The sequence below is a fragment of the Mesoplodon mirus genome (genome assembly GCF_964341445.2).
Source record: "Mesoplodon mirus genome assembly, chromosome: X".
NCBI lineage: Eukaryota > Metazoa > Chordata > Mammalia > Artiodactyla > Ziphiidae > Mesoplodon > Mesoplodon mirus.
In genome coordinates this window covers 63,284,070-63,296,456 of record NC_138981.1, presented here as the reverse complement: position 1 = coordinate 63,296,456, position 12,387 = coordinate 63,284,070, and the positions used below count along the sequence as shown (strand labels likewise).

General features: G+C 39.8%; 1 protein-coding gene across 2 annotated transcripts in view; it reads left to right on the top strand.

Annotated features, from left to right (window-relative positions):
• The window catches only part of ABCB7 (ATP binding cassette subfamily B member 7), a 153,778-nt gene that overhangs the window by 114,041 nt on the left and 27,350 nt on the right, over positions 1 to 12,387 (top strand). The gene's annotated exons all lie outside the window — the stretch shown is intronic.

Here is a 12,387-nt window from a genome sequence, read left to right as displayed (position 1 = left end):
CCAAAATTTACAAGTAGCTCATGCAGCTCAATATCAAAAACACAAACAACCCAATCCAAAAATGGGCAGAAGACCTAAATAGACATTTCACCAAAGAAGATACACAGATTGCCAACAAATACATGAAACGATTCTCAACATCACTAATCATTAGAGAAATGTAAATGAAAACTACAATGAGTTATCACCTCACACTAGTCAAGAGTGGCCATCATGAAAAAATCTACAAACAATAAATGCTGGAGAGGATGTGGGGAAAAGGCAACCCTCTTGCAGTGTTGGTGGGAATGTAGATTGATGCAGCCAGTATGGAGAACACTATGGAGTTTCATTAAAAATCTAAAAATAGAACTACCATATGACACAGCAATCCCATTACTGGGCATATACCCTGAGAAAACCATAATTCCAAAGGAGTCATGTACCACAATGTTTATTGCTGCTCTATTTACAGTAGGCAGGACCTGGAAGCAACCCAAGTGTCCATCGACAGATGAATTAATAAAGAAGATGTGGCATATATATACAATGGCATATTACTCAGCCATGAAAAGAAATGAAATTGAGTTATTTGTAGTGAGGTGGATGGACCTAGAGTCTGCAATACCGAGTGCAGTAAATCAGAAAGAGAAAAACAAATAACGTATGCTAACACACATATGGAATCTAAAAAAGAAAAAATGGGTGTGAAGAACCTAGGGACAGGATGGGAATAAATACGCAGACCTACCAGAGAATGGACTTGAGGACACGGGGATGGGGAAGGCTAAGCTGGGAGAAAGTGAGAGAATGGCATGGATATATATACACTACCATATGTAAAATTAATAGGTAGTGGGAAGCAGCCACACAGCACAGGGAGATGGGCTTGGTGCTCTGTGACCACCTAGAGGGGTGGGATAGGGAGGGTGGGAGGGAGGGAGATGCACGAGGGAAGAGATATGGGTATATATATATATATATATATATATATATATATATATATGTATGTATTTATGTATATATGTATAGCTGGTTTCGTTATAAAGAAGAAACTGAGGCTGAGACCCGGGAGCTGTGAGAGCAGAGACAAGGAAATCTCTCTGTGCAGCCTCGGAGGCAGCGGATTAAAGCTCCACGGTCCATTTGATGTGCCCTGCGTCTGTGGAGTGCATGAATGAACAGCGAATCATCCCAAATTGAGGAAGTGGACTTTGAGGACAAGATTTAAGACTGTCCCCCCTTTTCCTCTTTATACAACGAATTATTCCAAATTAAGGAGGTGGACTTAGAGAGCAAGATTTCAGACTTCTCGCCCCTTTACTCTTTTTACAACGAATTATCCCAAATTGAGGAGGTGGACTTGGAGAGCAAGATTTTTGATTTTTCCCCCTGCTCTCTTTTTGTGAATGTGTATGTGTAATCTTCTGTGTAAGATTCTCTCTGTATAGCTTTGCTTCCACCATATGTCCCAGGGTTCTATCGGTCCTTTTTTTTTTTCAATAATTACTTTCTATTTTTAATAACGCTACTATATTTCATACTTTATTCTATTTTACTTTACCTGCTCTTTCTTTTTTTCCTACCTTCCCTTCCTCCCTCCCTCCCTCCGCTCCTCCTTCTTTTTCTTTCCTCCCTCCCTCCCACTCTTCTTCTTTCCACTTTCTTTTTCTTTCCTTCCTCCCTCCCTCCCTCCTGTCTTTCTTTCTTTCTTTCCTTCCTCCCTCCCTCCCTCCCTTCTTCCATTCACTCTTCCTTTTGCTTTTATTCCTCCCTCCTTCCCTCCTTTCTTTCCTTCTCTCTTTCCATCCTTCCTCCCTCCCTCCCTCCTTCCTTTCTTTCTTTCTTCCTTCCTTCCTTTCTTCCCTTCTTCCTTTCTTTCCCTCTCTCTTTCTTTCTTAGCTACTAATTCTTTCTTTCTGCTTTTTCTCCCTGTTATTCTGAGCCGGGTGGATGAAAGGCTCTTGGTGCTGCAGCCAGGAGTCAGTGCTGTGCCTCTGAAGTGGGAGAGCCAACTTCAGGACATGGGTCCACAAGAGACCTCCCAGCTCCGCATAATATCAAGTGGCGAAAATCTCCCAGAGATCTCCATCTCAACACCAGCACCCAGCTTCAGTCAACGACCAGCAAGCTACAGTGCTGGTCACCCTATGCCAAGCAACTAGCAAGGCAGGAACACAACCCCACCCATTAGCAGAGAGGCTACCTAAAAACATAATAAGGCCATAGGCACCCCAAAACACACCACCAGACGTGGACCTGTCCACCAGAAAGACAAGATCGAGCATCAACCACCAGAACACAGGCATTAGTCCCCCCCACCAGGAAGCCTACACAACCTACTGAAACAACCTTAGCCACTGGGTTCAGACACCAAAAACAACGGGAACTACGAATCTGCAGCCTGCAAAAAGGAGACCCCAAACACAGTAACATAAGCAAAATGAGAAGACAGAAAAACACACAGCAGGTGAAGGAGCAAGATAAAAACCTACCAGACCTAACAAATGAAGAGGTAATAGGCAGTCTACCTGAAAAAGAATTCAGAATAATGATAGTAAAGATGATCCAAGATTCTATTTCCAAGATCCATAATCTTGGAAATAGAATAGAGAAAATGCAAGAAACAGTTAACAAGGCCCTAGAAGAACTAAAGATGAATGAAGCATCGATTAAAAACACAATAAATGAAATGAAAAATACTCTAGATGGGATCAATAGCAGAATAACTGAGGCAGAAGAATGGATAAGTGAGGTGGAAGATAAAATAGTGGAAATAACTGATGCAGAGCAAAATAAAGAAAAAAGAATGAAAAGAACAGAGGACAGTCTCTGAGACCTCTGGGACAACATTAAACGCACCAACATTCAAATTATAGGGGTTCCAGAAGAAGAAGAGAAAAAGAAAGGGACTGAGAAAATATTTGAAGAGATTATAGTTGAAAATTTCCCCAATATGGGAAAGGAAATAGTTAATCAAGTCCAGGAGGCACAGAGAGTCCCATACAGAATAAATGCAAGGAGAAATACACCAAGACACATATTAATCAAACTGTCAAAAATTAAACACAAAGAAATCATATTAAAAGCAGCAAGGCAAAAACAACAAATAACACACAAGGGAATCCCCATCAGGTTAACAGCTGATCTCTTAGCAGAAACTCTACAAGCCAGAAGGGAGTGGCAGGACATAATTAAAGTGATGAAGGAGAGAAACCTGCAACCAAGATTACTCTACCCAGCAAGGATCTCATTCAGATTTGATGGAGAAATTAAAACCTTTACAGACAAGCAAAAGCTGAGAGAGTTCAGCACCACCATACCAGCTTTACAACAAATGCTAAAGAAACTTCTCTAGGCAAGAAGCACAACAGAAGGAATATACCTACAATAACGAACCCAAAGCAATTAAGGAAATGGGAATAGGAACATACATATCAATAATTACCTTAAATGTAAATGGACTAAATGCTCCCACCAAAAGACACAGAGTGGCTGAATGGATACAAAAACAAAACCCATATATATGCTGTCTATAAGAGACCCACTTCAGACCTAGAGACACATACAGATTGAAAGTAAGGGGATGGAAAAAGATATTCCATGCAAATGGAAATCAAAAGAAAGCTGGAGTAGCAATTCTTATATCAGACAAAATAGACTTTAAAATAAAGACTATTAGAAGAGACAAAGAAGGACACTACATAATGATCAAGGGATCGATCCAAGAAGAAGATATAACAATTGTAAATATTTATGCACCCAACATAGGAGCACCTCAATACATAAGGCAAATACTAACAGCCATAAAAGGGGAAACTGACAGTAACGCAATCATAGTAGGGGACTTTAACACCCCACTTTCACCAATGGACAGATCATCCAAAATGAAAATAAATAAGGAAACACAAGCTTTAAATGATACATTAAACAAGATGGACTTAGTTGATATTTATAGGACATTCCATCCAAAAACAACAGAATACACATTTTTCTCAAGTGCTCATGGAACATTCTCCAGGATAGATCATATCTTGGGTCACAAATCAAGCCTTGGTAAATTTAAAAAATTGAAATTGTATCAATTATCTTTTCCGACCACAGTGCTATGAGACTAGACATCAATTACAGGAAAAGATCTGTAAAAAATACAAACACATGGAGGCTAAACAATACACTACTCAATAAAGAAGTGATCACTGAATAAATCAAAGAGGAAATTAAAAAATACCTAGAAACAAATGACAATGGAGACACGACGACCCAAAACCTATGGGATACAGCAAAAGCAGTTCTAAGGGGGAAGTTTATAGCAATACAATCTCACCTTAAGAAACAGGAAACATTTCGAGTAAACAACCTGACCCTGCACCTAAAGCAATTAGAGAAAGAAGAACAAAAAAACCCCAAAGCTAGCAGAAGGAAAGAAATCATAAAGATCAGATCAGAAATAAATGAAAAAGAAATGAAGGAAACGATAGCAAAGATCAACCAAACTAAAAGCTGGTTCTTTGAGAAGATAAACAAAATTGACAAACCATTAGCCAGACTCATCAAGAAAAGAAGGGAGAAGACTCAAATCAATAGAATTAGAAATGAAAAAGGAGAAGTAACAACTGACACTGCAGAAATACAAAAGATCATGAGAGATTACTATAAGCAACTCTATGCCAATAAAATGGACAACCTGGAAGAAATGGACAAATTCTTAGAAATGCACAACCTGCCAAGACTAACTCAGGAAGAAATAGAAAATATGAATAGACCAATCACAAGCACTGAACTGTAAACTGTGATTAAAAATCTTCCATCAAACAAAAGCCCAGGACCCGATGGCTTCACAGGCGAATTCTATCAAACATTTAGAGAAGAGCTAACACCCATCCTTCTCAAACTCTTCCAAACAATATCAGAGGAAGGAACACTCCCAAACTCATTCTATGAGGCCACCATCACCTTGATACCAAAACCAGGCAAGGATGTCACAAAGAAAGAATACTACAGGCCAATATCACTGATGAACATAGACGCAAAAATCCTCAACAAAATACTAGCAAACAGAATCCAACAGCACATTAAAAGGATCATACACCATGATCAAGTGGGGTTTATTCCAGGAATGCAAGGATTCTTCAATATACGCAAATCAATCAATGTGATACACCATATTAACAAGTTGAAGGAGAAAAACCATATGATCATCTCAATAGATGCAGAGAAAGCTTTCGACAAAATTCAACACCCATTTATGATAAAAACCCTGCAGAAAGTAGGCATGGAGGGAACTTTCCTCAACATAATAAAGGCCATATATGACAAACCCACAGCCAACATTGTCCTCAATGGTGAAAAACTGAAACCATTTCTACTAAGATCAGGAACAAGACAAGGTTGCCCACTCTCACCACTCTTATTCACCATAGTTTTGGAAGTTTTAGCCACAGCAATCAGAGAAGAAAAAGAAAAGGAATGCAAATTGGAAAAGAAGAAGTAAAGCCGTCACTGTTTGCAGATGACATGATACTATACATAGAGAATCCTAAAGATGCTACCAGAAAACTACTAGAGCTAATCAATGAATTTGGTAAAGTAGCAGGATACAAAATTAATGTACAGAAATCTCTGGCATTCCTGTACACTAATTATGAAAAATCTGAAAATGAAATCAAGAAAACACTCCCATTTACCATTGCAACAAAAAGAATAAAATATCTAGAAATAAACCTACCTAAGGAGACAAAAGACCTGTATGCAGAAAATTATAAGACACTGATGAAAGAAATTAAAGATGATACAAATAGATGGAGAGATATGCCATGCTCCTGGATTGGAAGAATCAATATTGTGAAAATGACTCTACTACCCAAAGCAATCTACAGATTCAATGCAATTCCTATCAAACTACCACTGGCATTTTTCACAGAACTAGAACAAAAAATTTCAAAATTTGTTTGGAAAAACAAAAGACCCCGAATAGCCAAAGCAATCTTGAGAACGAAAAATGGAGCTGGAGGAATCAGGCTCCCTGACTTCAGAGTATACTACAAAGCTACACTAATTAAGACAGTGTGGTACTGGCATAAAAACAGAAAGATAGATCAGTGGATCAGGATAGAAAGCCCAGAGATAAACCCACACACATATGGCCAACTTATCTTTGATAAAGGAGGCAGGAATGTACAGTGGAGAAAGGACAGCCTCTTCAATAAGTGGTGCTGGGAAAACTGGACAGGGACATGTAAAAGTTTGAGATTAGATCATTCCCTAACACCATACACAAAAATAAGCTCAAAATGGATTAAAGACTTAAATGTAAGGCCAGAAACTATCAAACTCTTAGAGGAAAACATAGGTAGAACACTCTATGACATAAATCACAGCAAGATCCTTTTGGACCCACCTCCTACAGAAATGGAAATAGAAACACAGATAAACAAATGGGACCTAATGAAACTCCAAAGCTTTTGCACAGCAAAGGAAACCATAAACAAGACCAAAAGACAACCCTCAGAATGGGAGAAAATATTTGCAAATGAAGCCACTGACAAAGGATTAATCTCCAAAATTTATAAACAGCTCATGCAGCTCAATAGCAAAAAAACAAACAACCCAATCCAAAAATGGGCAGAAGACTTAAATAGGCATTTCTCCAAAGAAGATATACAGACTGCCAACAAACACATGAAAGAATGCTCAACATCATTAATCATTAGAGCAATGCAAATCAAAACTACAATGAGATATCATCTCACACCAGTCAGAATGGCCATCATCAAGAAATCTAGAAACAATAAGTGCTGGAGAGGGTGTGGAGAAAAGGGAACACTCTTGCACTGCTGGTGGGAATGTGAATTGGTACAGCCACTATGGAGAACGGTATGGAGGTTCCTTAAAAAACTACAAATAGAACTACCATATGACCCAGCAATCCCACTACTGGGCATATACCCTGAGAAAACCATAATTCAAAAAGAGACATGTACCAAAATGTTCATTGCAGCTCTATTCACAATCGCCCGGAGCTGGAAACAACCTAAGTGTCCATCATCGGATGAATGGATAAAGAAGATGTGGCACATATATACAATGGAATATTACTCAGCGATAAAAAGAAATGAAACTGAGCTATTTGTAATGAGGTGGATAGACCTAGAGTCTGTCATACAGAGTGAAGTAAGTCAGAAAGAGAAAGACAAATACCGTATGCTAACACATATATATGGAATTTAAAAAAAAATGTCATGAAGAACCTAGGGGTAAAACGGGAATAAAGACACAGACCTACTTGAGAATGGACTTGAGGATATGGGGAGGGGGAAGGGTAAGCTGTGACAAAGTGAAAGAGAGGCATGGACATATATACACTACCAAACGTAAGGTAGGTAGATAGTGGGAAGCAGCCGCAGAGCACAGGGAGATCAGCTCGGTGCTTTGTGACCGCCTGGAGGGGTGGGATGGGGAGGGTGGGAGGGAGGGAGATGCATGAGGGAAGGGATGTGGGAACAGATGTATATGTATGACTGATTCACTTTGTTATAAAGCAGAAACTAATAAAAAAAATAAAAATAAAAATAAATAAATAAAATAAATAAAAAATAATAATTTAAAAAAAAAGACTTAAATGTAAGGCCAGAAACTATCAAACTCTTAGAGGAAAACATAGGTAGAACACTCTATGACATAAATCACAGCAAGATCCTTTTGGACCCACCTCCTACAGAAATGGAAATAAAAACACGGATAGACAAATGGGACCTAATGAAACTCCAAAGCTTTTGCACAGCAAAGGAAACCATAAACAAGACCAAAAGACAACCCTCAGAATGGGAGAAAATATTTGCAAATGAAGCCACTGACAAAGGATTAATCTCCAAAATTTATAAACAGCTCATGCAGCTCAATAGCAAAAAAACAAACAACCCAATCCAAAAATGGGCAGAAGACTTAAATAGGCATTTCTCCAAAGAAGATATACAGACTGCCAACAAACACATGAAAGAATGCTCAACATCATTAATCATTAGAGCAATGCAAATCAAAACTACAATGAGATATCATCTCACACCAGTCAGAATGGCCATCATCAAGAAATCTAGAAACAATAAATGCTGGAGAGGGTGTGGAGAAAAGGGAACACTCATGCACTGCTGGTGGGAATGTGAATTGGTACAGCCACTATGGAGAACGGTATGGAGGTTCCTTAAAAAACTACAAATAGAACTACCATATGACCCAGCAATCCCACTACTGGGCATATACCCTGAGAAAACCATAATTCAAAAAGAGACATGTACCAAAATGTTCATTGCAGCTCTATTCACAATCGCCCGGAGCTGGAAACAACCTAAGTGTCCATCATCGGATGAATGGATAAAGAAGATGTGGCACATATATACAATAGAATATTACTCAGCCATAAAAAGAAATGAAACTGAGCTATTTGTAATGAGGTGGATAGACCTAGAGTCTGTCATACAGAGTGAAGTAAGTCAGAAAGAGAAAGACAAATACCGTATGCTAACACATATATATGGAATTTAAAAAAAAATGTCATGAAGAACCTAGGGGTAAAACGGGAATAAAGACACAGACCTACTTGAGAATGGACTTGAGGATATGGGGAGGGGGAAGGGTAAGCTGTGACAAAGCGAAAGAGAGGCATGGACATATATACACTACCAAACGTAAGGTAGATAGATAGTGGGAAGCAGCCGCAGAGCACAGGGAGATCAGCTCGGTGCTTTGTGACCGCCTGGAGGGGTGGGATGGGGAGGGTGGGAGGGAGGGAGATGCATGAGGGAAGGGATGTGGGAACAGATGTATATGTATGACTGATTCACTTTGTTATAAAGCAGAAACTAATAAAAAAAAAGATAAGAATAAAAATAAAAATAAAAAAAATAAAAATAAAAAAAATCATAAAAAAAAGAAGAAACTAACACCATTTTAAAGCAATTATACTCCAATAAAGATATTTTTTAAAAATTTAAAGATAAAATCCATTTTGTCTGATATGACAGTTGCTTACTCCAGCTTTCTTTTGATTTCCATTTATGTGGAATATCTTTTTCCATCCCCTCACTTTCAGTCTATGTGTCTATATGTCTGAAGTGGGTCCCTTGTAGACAGCATATATACTGGTCTTGTTTTTGTATCCATTTAGTCAGTCTGTGTCTTTTGGTTGGTGCATCTAGCCATTTACCTTTAAGGTAGTTATCGATATATATGTTCCTATTACCATTTACTTAATTGTTTCAGGTTTGTTTTTGTAGGTCTTTTTCTTCTCTTGTGTTTCCTGCCTGGAGAAGTTCCTTTAGCATTTGTTGTAAAGCTGGTTTAGTGGTTCTGCATTTTCTTAGCTTTTTCTTCTGTGAATGTTTTAATTTCTCCTTTGAATCTGAATGAGATCCTTGCTGGGTAGAGTAATCTTGGTTGTAGGTTTTTCCCTTTCATGACTTTAAATGTGTCCGGCCACTCCTTTCTGACTTGCAGAGTTTCTGCTGAAAGATCAGCTATTAACCTTATGGGCGTTCCCTTGTATGTTATTTGTTGCTTTTCCCTTGTTGCTTTTAATATTTTTCTTTGTATTTAATTTTTGATAGTGTGATTAATATGTGTCTTGGAGTGTTTCTCCTTGGATTTATGCTGTGTGGGACTCTGTGCAATTCCTGGACTTGATTGACTACTTCCTTTCCCATATTTCAGAAGTTTTCCACTGTAATCTCTTCAAATATTTTCTCAGTCCCTATTTTTTTTTCTCTTCTTCTTCTGGGATCCCTATAATTTGAATGTTCGTGCATTCAGTGTTGTCCCAGAGGTCTCTGAGACTGTCCTTAATTCTTCGCATTCTTTTTTCTTTATTCTGCTCTGCAGCAGTTATTTCCACTGTTTTATCTTCCAGGTCACTTATCTGTTCTTCTGCCTCAGTTATTCTGCTATTGATTCCTTCTAGAGAATTTTTTATTTCATTTATTGTGATGTTCATCATTGTTGTTTGCTCTTTAGTTCTTCTAGGTACTTGTTAAATGTTTCTTGTATTTTCTCCATTGTATTTCCAAGTTTTTTGATTACCTTTACCATCATTACTCTGAATTCTTTTTCAGATAGAGTGCCTATTTCCTATTCATTTCTTTGGCCTCTTGGGTTTTTACCTTGCTCCTTCATCTGCTGTGTACTTCTCTGTCTTCTCATTTCCTTAACTTACTGTGTTTGGGGTCTCCTTTTTGAAGGCTGCATGTTTGTAGTTCCCGGTTTTTTTTGTTGTCTGCCCCCATTGGTTGGTTCAGTGAGTTGTGTAGGCTTCCTGGTTGAAGGGACTGTTGCCTGTTTTCTGTTGGATGATGCTGGATCTTTCTAGTGGGAAGGACCGCATCCAGTGGTGTGTTTTGGGGGTCTTTGAACTTATTTTGATTTTAGGCAGCCTCTGTGCTAATGGATGGGGTTGTGTTCCTGTCTTGCTAGTTGATTGGCCTAGGGTGTCCAGCACTGTAGCTTGCTGGTCTTTGAATGGAGCTGAGTCTTAGAGTTGAGATGGAGATCTCTGGGAGAGCTTTTGCGGTTTGATAGTACGTGGAGCTGTGAGGTCACTGGTGGACAAATGTCTTGAACTTGGCTCTCCCACCTCAGAGGGTCAGGCCTGACACCCAGCTGGAGCACTAAGACCCTGTAAGCCAAACAGCTCAGAAGAAAAGGGAGGGGAAAAAAAGAAACAAAGATAAAATAAAATAAACTTATTAAAATAAAAAATTTATAAAGTATTAAATATAAAGAAATAAAAAAGTAATAAAAAGAAAAAGTAAGAAACAAGAGAGCAACCAAACCCAAAAACAAATCCACCAATGATAACAAGTGCTAAAAACTATACTAAAAACAAAACAAAACAAAAAAAAACGGACAGGCAGAACCCTAGAACAAATTGTAAAAGCCAAGCTGTCCAGACCAAATCACACAAAGAAGCATACACATACAGAGCTATAAAAAGAGAAAAAGGAAATATATATATATATATATATATATATTTAAAATGGAAGACAGCAACCAAATCAATAAACAACTCTACAAATAATAGTAAGCTCTAAAAACTAAACTGAGGTAAAGATAAAACCAGATACAAATTAGATGCAGAAAGCAAACCCCAGTCTATAGTTGCTCTCAAATTCCACCGCCTCAGTTTTGGGATGATTTGTTGTTTATTTAGGTATTCCACAGATGCAGCGTACATCAAGTTGATTGTGGAGATTTAATCTGCTACTTCTGAGGCTGCTGGTAGAAATTTCCCTGTCTCTTCTTTGTTCGCACAGCTCCTGGCACTCAGCTTTGGATTTGGCCCCTCCTCTGCGTGTAGGTCTCCTGAGGGCACCTGTTCCCCGCCCAGACAGGACGGGGTTAAAGTAGTAGCATGATAGGGGGTTCTGGATCACTCAGGCTGGGGCGAGGGAGGGGTATGCAATGCGTGGTGAGCCTGCAGTGGCAGAGGCCAGCATGTCGTTGCAACAGCCTGAGGCGTGCCGTGTGTTCTCCTGGGTAAGTTGTCCCTGGATCTCGGGACCCTGGCAGTGGTGGGCTGCACGGGCTTCTGGGAAGTGTGGATAGTGACCTGTGCTTGCACACTGGCTTCTCGGTGGCTGCAGCAGCAACGTTAGCATCTCATGCCCATCTCTGGGGTCCGTGCTGATAGCCACGGCTCGTGCCCGTCTCTGGAGCTTGTTTAGGCGGTGCTCTGAATCCCCTCTCCTCACGCACCCTGAAACAATGGTCTCTTGCCTCTTAGGCAGTTCCAGACTTTTTCCCAGACTCCCTCCTGGCTAGCTATGGCGCACTATCTCCCTTCAGGCTGTGTTCACACAGCCAACCCCAGTCACGTCCCTGGGATCTGACCTCCGAAGCCTGAGCCTCAGCTCCCAGCCCCCACCACTCCGGTGGGTGAGCAGACAAGCCTCTCAGGCTGGTGAGTGCTGGTTGGCACTGATCCTCTGTGCCGGAATCTCTCCGCTTTGCCCTCTGCATCCCAGTTGATGCGCTCTCCTCTGTGGTTCCGAAGCTTCCCTCCCCCTCCCACCCCCCATCTCTGCCAGTGAAGGGGTTTCCTAGTGTGTGGAAACATTTCCTCCTTCACCTTTCCCTCCCAGAGGTGCAGGTCCCGTCCCTATTCTCTTGTCTCTGTTTTTTCTTTTTCCCTACCCAGGTATGTGGGGAGTTTCTTGCCTTTGGGGAAGTCTGAGATCTTTTGCCTGTGTTCAGTACGTGTTGTGTAGGAGTTGTTCCACATGTAGATGTATTTTTGATGTATTTGTGGGGCGAAGGTGATCTCCACATCTTACTCCTCTGCTGTCTTCTCAATGCCCCATATTTTGTATTTTCAACATTTCCAGTTAGCATTTGTTTGTTAACTTCTTTTCTAAATGTAAA